This window comes from Lotus japonicus, chromosome 6 (assembly GCF_012489685.1).
Source record: "Lotus japonicus ecotype B-129 chromosome 6, LjGifu_v1.2".
NCBI classification, from domain to species: Eukaryota; Viridiplantae; Streptophyta; class Magnoliopsida; order Fabales; family Fabaceae; genus Lotus; species Lotus japonicus.
Window position 1 is genome coordinate 14,993,713 of NC_080046.1, and position 11,262 is coordinate 15,004,974.

The window sequence follows — 11,262 nt, forward strand, 5'->3', positions numbered from 1 at the left end:
CTCAATAAGTTCACTCGGTCGAAGCCTTCAGAAAACATTTGGCACAAGCCTCAGAAACAGTCAACATAAGCAAGCATACGAGATTGAAAGCATACCAACATTTCAATCAATTGCCAATCAAGTTTAAACAACGTCATCTCAACCGCATGCAGTGCGATAAAAGCATGCAAGACTCAAAGACGCTCCAAAACTGAGTTACTCTTACCTTCGTGAGTAGAAGTGTAAGATCAAGTTTTGATCGAGTAGTACAACTCTATGCTTTGATGATTACAAGTTAACATTTTAGTATGAACAATTGTGGTACTCTAACGTGTTTTCTGAGTGTTTTCTTAACAGGCTCTGACCTTATCTTAATCTCACACAAGAGTGACCCAAGCAACGCTTTCGCAATCTCTATGTTAAATCTAAACAGTAGAAAAGCTTCAGAAGATCTGAAGTTAATCAAGCTTTGACGTGGACTCAACTCACTTGAAGTTCTGAAGATCCAGACGTTCTGACAACCCAGACACTCTGAAGGTTCAGATGTTCTGATGGTGTAGAAGACTCTGAAGATCCAGAAGCTGAAAAGTGGAGACTCTGAAGTCCAGAAGCAAAATGGCTCTGAAGACCAAGTACTTCTCCTCTGAGTTCAGAATCAGAAGGTACAACGGTCATAGGATCCATGCTTCCCTCTGACTCTGATCAACAAGCTTCACAAGTTCCAACACGAAGCATTCCTCTGATCAGAAGTCTACAAGGTTAAAGGTCAAGTCACTATTCAAAGTACAAAAGCAGATGTACTATCCTGACGACCTAACCTAACATTCTCAGCCACAGCAGAAGCTGGAAATCTCAGTTCTGCCCTCCAACGGTAGCATTCTTATGCAGAGTTCAAACCCTAATCCTTGGAGTATATATAGAGGCTGAAGATTGAAAGATGCGGTTGGAAGAATCTCACACGCGCAAGCTATATTCAAATCTTCTAAGCATTCTTTCTTCATTGAATTCATTGTGTTTACTACAAGCTTTTAAGAAGCAATTTCCTTGTAAACAATATTTCCTAAACATTTGTTTAGTTTACCTTTAGGAGATCAAGGTTGATCGGATCCTAGAGAAGACTAAGAGAGTAAATCTTAGTGTGAGTTAAGTCAGTGTATTGTTAGTCACTTGTAGGTTTCAAGTGCAGTTGTAACAATTATCTGATTAGTGGATTGCCTTCATTCTAAGAAGGAAGAAATCACCTTAACGGGTGGACTGGACTAGCTTGAGTGATTCATCAAGTGAACCAGGATAAAATCCTTGTGTGCTTTTCTATCTCTTATCTTTAGCACTTTACTTGTGTCTCGAAAGATTTGTCAAAATCTTTAAGGTGGAAGTTTTATTCTGAAAACGCTATTCAAACCCCCCTTTCTACCGTTTTTCATACCTTCAATTGGTATCAGAGCGAAAGTTATGATTACCACACCTAACAGTGTTCAGTGATCCGGGCTTGTGTGAAAAACAAATGGCTACCACCAGTGAGATGCAAAAAGATGGTTACAATGCAAAGTCTCCCATGTTCGATGCTCGAAGGTTCGAATATTGGAAAGATATAATTGAAAGTTTCTTTCTGGGCTTCGATGCAGATCTCTGGGATATCATTGTGGATGGCTATGAGCGTCCAGTTGATGCAGATGGCAAGAAGATCTCCAGATCAGAGATGACTGCTGAGCAAAAGAAGCTTTACTCACAGCACCACAAAACTAGAGCTATTCTTCTTAGTGCTATCTCCTATGAAGAGTACTAGAAGATTACAGATCGTGAGTTTGCCAAGGGCATCTTTGAATCCTTGAAGATGTCTCATGAAGGAAACAAGAAAGTGAAAGAATCAAAGGCGCTGTCCTTGATTCAGAAATATGAATCCTTCATCATGGAACCTAACGAGTCCATTGAGGACTGTTTTCCATATTTCAGTTGCTTGTAGCTGGAATAAGACCTCTCAACAAAAGCTACACTACAAAAGATCATGTCATAAGGGTCATCAGAAGTCTTCCTGAAAGCTGGATGCCTTTAGTGACTTCAATAGAGCTTACAAGAGATGTTGAGCGTATGAGTTTAGAAGAACTCATCAGCATACTGAAATGTCATGAGCTGAAGCGCTCAGAGATGCAGGATCTGAGGAAGAAATCTATAGCCTTGAAATCCAAATCTGAGAAGTCAAAAGCTCTCCAAGCTGAAGCAGAAGAATCTGAAGAAGCATCAGAAGATTCTGATGAAGATGAGCTGACTCTGATCTCAAAAAGGCTCAACCGCATCTGGAAGCACAGGCAGAGCAAGTACAGAGGCTCTGGAAAGGCCAAAGGAAAGTCTGAATCCTCATCAGGCCAGAAGAAGTCCTCAATCAAGGAAGTCACATGTTTCGAGTGTAAAGAATCAGGGCACTACAAAAGTGACTGTCCAAAGATGAAAAAGGACAAGAAGCCAAAGAAGCACTTCAAGACAAAGAAAAGTCTGATGGTAACTTTTGACGAATCAGAGTCAGAGGATGTTGACTCTGATGGTGAAGTTCAAGGACTCATGGCTATTGTCAAAGACAAAGAAGCAGAGTCAAAAGATGCAACTGACTCTGACTCAGCATCAGAAGAAGATCCTAACTCAGACAACGAAAATGAGGTATTCGCTTCTTTCTCAACCTCTGAACTAAAACATGCTTTGTCTGATATTATGGATAAGTATAATTCTCTATTGACTAAGCATAAGAAGTTGAAAAAGGATTTCTCTGCTGCTTTTAAGACTCCTTCTGAAAATGAGAAAATTATTTCTGAGTTGAAAAATGATAATCATGCTTTAGTGAATTCTAACTCTGTGCTTAAGAACCAGATTGCTAAGTTTGAAGAAATAGTTGCTTGTGATGCCTCTGATTGTAAGAATGAATCTAAGTATGAAAAATCCTTTCAAAGATTCCTGGCTAAGAGCGTAGATAGAAGCTTAATGGCTTCGATGATCTATGGCGTAAGCAGAAATGGAATGCATGGCATTGGCTATTCTAGTTCTAATATAAATGAGCCCTCTATGCCTAAGGCTAAATCCTTGTATGAATGCTTTGTACCCTCTGGTACTATATTGCCTGAACCATTACCTGTTAAAATTGCTAACCCCCCTCTCAAAAAGGGAATTGTCTCCATGTCTAAACATCATGCCAAAATTCCTTTACACTATCATGTTGAGAAACCCAAGGTGATCAGAACCTCTGAGGTAACTAACAAGAGAGGACCCAGAAAGTGGGTACCTAAGGATAAGGTTATCTATGTTGCATATATCCTTGATAGCTCCACTGAAACACCAATCATGGTATCTGGACAGTGGATGCTCGCGTCACATGACGGGAGAAAGGCGTATGTTCCAAGAGCTAAAACTTAAGTCTGGAGGCGAAGTTGGCTTTGGTGGCAACGAGAAGGGTAAAATTGTTGGTACTGGTACTATTTGTGTTGATAGTAGTCCATGCATTTATAATGTTTTATTGGTAGACGGCTTAACTCATAACTTATTGTCTATAAGTCAATTAGCTGACAAGGGTTATGATGTTATTTTCAATCAAAAGTCATGTCGGGCTGTAAGTCAGATCGATGGCTCTGTTCTTTTTAACAGCAAGAGGAAGAACAACATTTATAAGATCAGATTATCTGAGTTGGAATCTCAGAATGTGAAGTGCCTTCTTTCTGTTAATGAAGAGCAATGGGTATGACATAGACGGTTAGGGCATGCCAGTATGAGAAAGATTTCTCAGTTGAGTAAGCTCAACCTTGTCAGGGGCTTACCCACTCTGAAGTTCTCTTCAGATGCTCTTTGTGAAGCATGTCAGAAAGGAAAATTCACAAAAGTCTCTTTCAAGGCAAAGAATGTTGTCTCTACCTCAAGGCCGTTAGAACTTCTGCATATCGACCTGTTTGGACCAGTGAAAACTGAGTCTATAGGTGGCAAGAGATATGGGATGGTCATTGTTGACGACTATAGCCGCTGGACATGTGTAAAATTTCTATCCCGCAAGGATGAGTCTCATTCTGTGTTCTCTACCTTCATAGCCCAAGTGCAAAACGAGAAGGCTTGTAGGATTGTGCGTGTCAGAAGTGACCATGGTGGAGAGTTTGAGAATGACAAGTTTGAGAGTCTGTTTGATTCCTATGGAATTGCACATGATTTCTCTTGTCCTAGAACTCCACAACAAAATGGTGTTGTTGAGAGGAAGAACAGAACTCTTCAGGAGATGGCTAGAACCATGCTCCAAGAAACTGGCATGGCTAAGCACTTTTGGGCAGAGGCAGTAAACACAACATGTTACATTCAGAACAGAATATCTGTGAGACCAATTCTGAATAAGACTCCTTATGAATTATGGAAGAAAATAAAACCAAACACTTCTTATTTTCATCCTTTTGGTTGTGTCTGTTATGTTCTTAACACTAAGGATAGATTGCATAAGTTTGATGCTAAGTCTTCTAAATGTCTATTACTTGGTTACTCTGATAGATCTAAAGGTTTCAGATTTTATAATATTGATGCTAAAACTATTGAAGAATCTATTCATGTTAGATTTGATGATAAGCTTGACTCCGATCAGTCAAAGCTAGTTGAGAAGTTATCAGATTTAAGCATAAATGTTCATGACAAGGGCAAAGCTCCAGAGGAAGCTGAGCCAGAGGAAGATGAACCAGAAGAAGCTGGTCCCTCTGATTCACAACCTCAGAAGAAGAGCAGAATCACTGCGGCTCATCCTAAGGAATTGATTCTGGGTAACAAAGATGAACCAGTCAGAACCAGATCAGCCTTCAGACCCTCTGAAGAGACTTTGCTCAGTCTGAAAGGATTGGTGTCCTTAATTGAACCCAAGTCAATTGATGAAGCTCTTCAAGACAAGGACTGGATTCTGGCTATGGAAGAAGAACTGAATCAATTTTCCAAGAATGATGTTTGGAGCCTAGTGAAGAAACCTCAAAGCGTTCATGTAATTGGAACCAAATGGGTGTTCAGAAACAATCTGAATGAGAAAGGAGATGTAGTCAGAAACAAGGCAAGGCTAGTTGCTCAAGGCTACAGTCAGCAGGAAGGAATAGACTATACTGAAACATTTGCTCCAGTAGCAAGACTAGAAGCAATCAGACTGCTGATCTCTTTCTTAGTGAATCACAACATAATTCTTCATCAGATGGATGTTAAGAGTGCCTTCCTAAATGGTTACATCTCAGAGGAAGTATATGTTCATCAACCCCCAGGTTTTGAAGATGAGAAGAACCTTGACCATGTTTTCAAATTGAAGAAATCTCTCTATGGTCTGAAGCAAGCTCCGAGAGCATGGTATGAGAGACTCAGCTCATTCCTTCTGGAGAATGAGTTTGTAAGGGGTAAAGTAGATACAACTCTCTTTTGCAAAACTTACAAAGATGATATCTTAATTGTGCAAATTTATGTTGATGATATTATATTTGGTTCTGCTAATCAATCTCTATGCAAAGAATTTTCTGAGATGATGCAGGCTGAATTTGAAATAAGTATGATGGGGGAACTCAAGTACTTTCTGGGTATACAAGTTGATCAAACACCAGAAGGAACGTACATCCATCAGAGCAAGTACACTAAAGAACTTATGAAGAAGTTCAACATGACAGAATCTACAATTGCTAAGACTCCAATGCATCCTTCATGCATTCTGGAGAAAGAAGATGCAAGTGGTAAAGTTTGTCAGAAGCTCTATCGTGGTATGATAGGATCACTTCTATATCTAACTGCATCTAGGCTACATATTCTGTTTAGTGTTCATCTATGTGCTCGTTTCCAATTAGATCCGAGGGAAACCCACTTAACTGTTGTTAAGAGGATCCTGAGATATCTGAAAGGCACCACTAACCTTGGCTTGATGTATAAGAAAACATCAGAGTATAAGCTTTCAGGTTATTGTGATGCTGATTATGCTGGAGATAGAACAGAGAGAAAAAGCACTTCTGGAAATTGTCAATTTCTGGGAAGCAACTTAGTCTCATGGGCAAGCAAGAGGCAATCAACCATTGCACTATCTACTGCAGAGGCTGAATATAACTCAGCAGCAATTTGCAGCACTCAGATGCTCTGGATGAAACATCAGCTGGAGGATTATCAAATCCTAGAGAGCAATATCCCAATCTATTGTGATAACACTGCTGCAATTTCATTGAGTAAGAATCCTATCTTACATTCAAGGGCAAAGCACATTGAGGTAAAGTATCATTTTATTAGAGATTATGTACAGAAGGGCGTACTTCTTCTGAAGTTTGTTGATACTAACCATCAATGGGCAGATATCTTTATAAAGCCCTTAGCAGAGGATAGATTTAATTTCATTCTGAAAAATCTGAATATGGACTTTTGTCCAGTATGAAGATGGATCAGAACCTCTGACTATGATACTTCTTCATCAGAAGATGTCTAGTCTAGAAGGTAACTCTATCAGAGTTTATGTACCCATTGGTGCTGACTCTGAAGCTGAGACAGTAAACGTGTGTCAGTATCTCTGATACATAGTTCCTTGTGCCCGTGCTAACAATCTGTCGTAATGAGTGTTGATGTGCTTCTCTCCTGTGTGTGATATGTGTATTTACTGTTACTATCATGTCTTTAATTTTTAACCGTTGATCTTAAGTTGCTTTTTGAATCAACAACGGTTATTTGTCAAAACCCACTATACACACACGATCTCCTACACTTTCGGTTTTTACACTCTCTCTCTCTCTCTTCAGTTTTTCAAAACCTCTTACCCACGATATCTCTCTCTCTATTCATCCTTCATCTTCAACCCAAACCTTCAACCAACTCCAAAAATGGTGAGACAAACCAGAACTGAAGCCGCTGAAGCAACCATGTTCCCTCACATGGTAGTGGGTCAAGCTACAGGCCAAATGGGTCCTGAGAATCCGACTCAAGGTCAAGCGTCGGCGAGGATGATCCTAATCGCAGAACGGGGCTGTGCCGTTCACTGCGTGTACGCTCCTGAAGAACTTCAAGTACTGACAGAATGGAGATTCGACCACGACAACCTTGCTGCAAATGGGTTTGACTTGCGTCCTGAAGTTCAAGTTCAGGGATGGGAAGAATACTTCAACAGGCTCAGAGGACCGATTTATGACAAATTGGTCAAGGAATTCTGGAAGCATGCCGACTGTGATGACACTCAGGTGGTCTCCTACATTGCTGGAAGGAGAATCATAATTACTGAGAAGTCAATTGTGAATCTGCTGGGTGCAGATACTGCACGTGGGTATCGATTTCAACTAACTGAATCGAAGCTGAAACCCAAAACGAAAGATGAAACCAACAAGGCCCTGTACATCACATACCAACCGGGCAAGACTGATTACAAGGTGGTGGATCTTCATCCCAAGCTCAGAATCTGGCACAAGATTCTTCTCCACTGCATCAATCAGAGGGCAAAGGGCAGTTTCCCAGACTACATCAACTTCTGCCAGAAGGCGATGTTATTCTTCATCCAAGACAAGAAGAAGATCTGCCTCCCTTTCTTCCTGTTCTCTTACTTGAAGGAGTGTATCAAGAAGTCCAGAACTACTGCCTCCATCAAGTCAGCAATCAAGTATATTCCCTTTGGGAGATTGCTGTCAGATCTTTTCATTGAGAGCAACTTTGTGCAAGATCTGATCACGGCTGGATGCACAGAGGATCTGACCACCATCGCCAGTGATGTCTTCACTGCCAATTCTCTGAAGAAGATGGGTTTGGTCAAGAAGAAAATTGCCCCAGCTCATGAAGATACATCTGCTGAAATCAGACAGAGAAGGGTGCCTCTGAATGATTTCCCTCTGTGGACACAAGCAGACAACCCAGAGGCAATTCTATGCTACATTGATGATCTAAAGAACCAAGGGTATGAGATCGATGTTGATGAATTCTTCAGAAGACTGCCCCCAGCTCAAGAGTTTGACTCTCCTCCCAAGAGGAAAGTTCAGAGGAAGATGATCTTAGAAGCATCCTCTGAAGAATCTGATGTCCCTCTGAAGAGGATGAAGAAGGCTGACCAGCCTAAGAGGAAACATGATGAAACCAGCAAGCCAGATGATGGTGATGATGGTGATAATGAGGATGGTCCTTCTCCTCCCAAGAAGAAGAAGAAGCAGGTCAGAATCGTGGTGAAGCCTACACGGGTGGAACCTGCTGCTACAGTCATCAGGATGGATACCTCTGCCAGAGTGACTCGCTCTGCCGTGCGTACAAGTAAGTCTGCTATCATAGAATCTGATGATGATTTAAATTCTATTGATGCACTTCCCATTTCTACCCTCCTCAAACGCACCTCCACCCAACTTACTACAATCCTAGAGTCACATTCTGCAGCCCAAGCCTCATCTCCACCCAATTCCCCAAGGTCTTCCTTTTTCCAGCCTTCCCAACAAGAAGCCCCTCTGTGGAATATGCTTCAAACCCCTCGTCCAAATGAACCAACCTCACCCATCACAATCCAACAAGAACCAATTATTCTTGAACCTTCTGGACCTGAACTCACAATTCCTGTCCAACCAAAACCTGAACCCAGAACGTCTGATCACTCTGTCCCTAGAGCATCAGCACGTCAAGCTGCCAGAACCACTGATACAGACTCCTCCACTGCCTATACTCCTGTATCATTCCCAATCAACGTTGCTGACTCCTCCCCTTCCAATAACTCTGAGTCACATCGTAAGTTCATGAAAGTCAGAAAAGAAAAAGTGTCTGCCATCCCCGAGTATTACCTCACATGTCCAAGCCCTAGGAGATATCCTGGACCTAGACCTGAACGTCTAGTTGACCCAGATGAACCTATCTTGGCTAACCCTTTACATGAGGCAGACCCTTTGGCTCAACAGGCTCAACCTGACCCTGTACAACAAGAGCCAGTTCAACCAGAACCAGAACAATCTGTGTCTAACCACTCCTCGGTTAGGTCACCACAACCTCTGGTTGAAACTTCTGAACCACACCTTGGAGCCTCTGAACCTCTTGTCCAAACCTTTGACATTGGCTCTCCCCAAGGTGCCTCTGAAGCTAACAGCAGCAATCACCCAACCTCTCCAGAAACCAACCTCTCCATAGTTCCCTACACTTACCTCAGACCCACCTCTCTCTCTGAGTGCATCAATGTTTTTAATCATGAAGCTTCTTTGATGCTACGCAACGTGCAAGGTCACACTGACCTGAGTGAGAATGCTGATTCTGTGGCTGAAGAGTGGAACAGTCTGAGCACTTGGCTAGTAGCTCAGGTTCCAATTATGATGCAGCATCTGACTGCAGAAAGGGATCAGAGGATCGAGGCTGCAAAGCAGAGGTTTGCAAGAAGGGTGGCTCTTCATGAACAACAACAGAGACATAAGCTCCTTGAAGCTGTTGAAGAGGCCAGAAGAAAGCAAGAGCAAGCAGAAGAAGCTGCACGTCAAGCAGCAGCTCAAGCTGAACAAGCAAGATTAGAGGCAGAAAGACTTGAAGCTGAAGCTGAAGCCCTTAGATGCCAAGCACTTGCACCAGTAGTTTTTACTCCTGCTGCTTTTGCTTCCATTCCAGCTCATCAAGCTGCTCAGACTGTTCCTTCTAGCTCTACACAGTCAAGCTCGTCCAAACTCGACATCATGGAACAACGTCTTGATACTCATGAATCTCTGCTAAAGGACATGAAGCAAATGATGATGGAACTTCTGCGTCGATCTGATAAACCCTAGTCTTAGGATCTCTTCGTTTTTCTCTCTTCCCTTTGTTTTATGTTGTTGACTTCTGTTTATTTTCTTTAAGTTACTTTAGTTATTCTGCTTTGTTCGTTTCTGATTATCTATGCATATATATATATATATATATATTTGTCACATTGTGTTTGAAAATTTTTTTTTATTCATAATCAACATGTGTTTACATCATACAATTTTTGTCTTTTCCCTACACTCTAGAATGGAGGATCCCTCCTCATTCTTCTACACTCTTGGCACTGCTCTGATCTCTCTTTCTCCAAAGATCCATTGAATACTGGATGTTGTTGAGATTGACGTTTAGCTCATTCCTCTCCAGAATCTCTTCTGTTGTCTTGAGCTTCTTCTCTATGGGTTCTTTTTCTTCCAGCAGCTTCAGCTCAAGCTGGCTGAGTTCTTGCACTTCCTCCACGAAGGCAAGGAATTCCTCTAAGTCATTCTTCAGCTCTGGACGCAGGTCCTCCTCAAGCAGTGTCCTCGTTAGCTCTGGAATGGTCCTTGTACCCTCTGGATGTCTTATGTTAAGGAACAAGTCCTCCTCAAAGGCCTTCCTTCTGAGCTCTTCAAGTGCTACCATGTATGATGCCATTTTTTTTCTTTTTATGGAAATTGATCGAGTGTGAAGCTTACCCTCTTCTAACTCGCTTTATATAAGCTTCATTCGCTTCTTGGAAGTTATTGCTCCTACAGTTTCTCGAGGTTAAGTCCTTGGTAACTGCAATTCTCTTTACTCCCGTGGCCGGTGGTAAACGTTCTTCTCCTGCATTAACTCCCTTCTTTAATTCGTTTAACTCTCATTCATGCATCGTTTATTTCTCCATTTTTTTTTCTTAAACTTAGACCTTCTCTAAGGGGGAGTACCTTGTACTTCAAGCTAAGTTTTTCACACCCCATGCTTTTTGCTTATGACAAAAAGGGGGAGTACACCCAGTTTTTGATGTGTAAGCTGTGTTAGTGTGATTTATTTTTACTTTGGAGAATTTAAGAGTTCCACTCTTATGACCATAGATGTGTCACTGGGCAAATACAAGGAATACATTTCACTTCTTCTGAAGTGATTATATTTGACTCTGATATATATTTGACTCTGATATCACTTATCGTTGACTCTGAATACTTATGCGCTCTGATTATTCTATTTCATCTATGTCATGCGCCTTCACTCTGAACTCTTACATTATTTAGCTCAGAATCTAGACATTTTTAACGTTTTCATTAAGTCTTAGATTCAGGGGGAGCTATGCTCAGAATCAAGCTGTGACTTGGATTCAGAATGAGCAAGATAAACTATTCACATCAGGATAAGTCCTTTTCTATATCTCTAAACTCTGAGTGAATTCAGTTTATTGTTTAAGAATTGTTTATCAAAATACTTAGTTTTGTCATCATCAAAAAGGGGGAGATTGTAAGATCAAGTTTTGATCGAGTAGTACAACTCTATGTTTTGATGATTACAAGTTAACATTTGAGTATGAACAATTATGGTACTCTAACGTGTTTTTCTGAGTGTGCTATTTACAGGCTCTGACCTCAATTCAATCTCACACAAATCAGA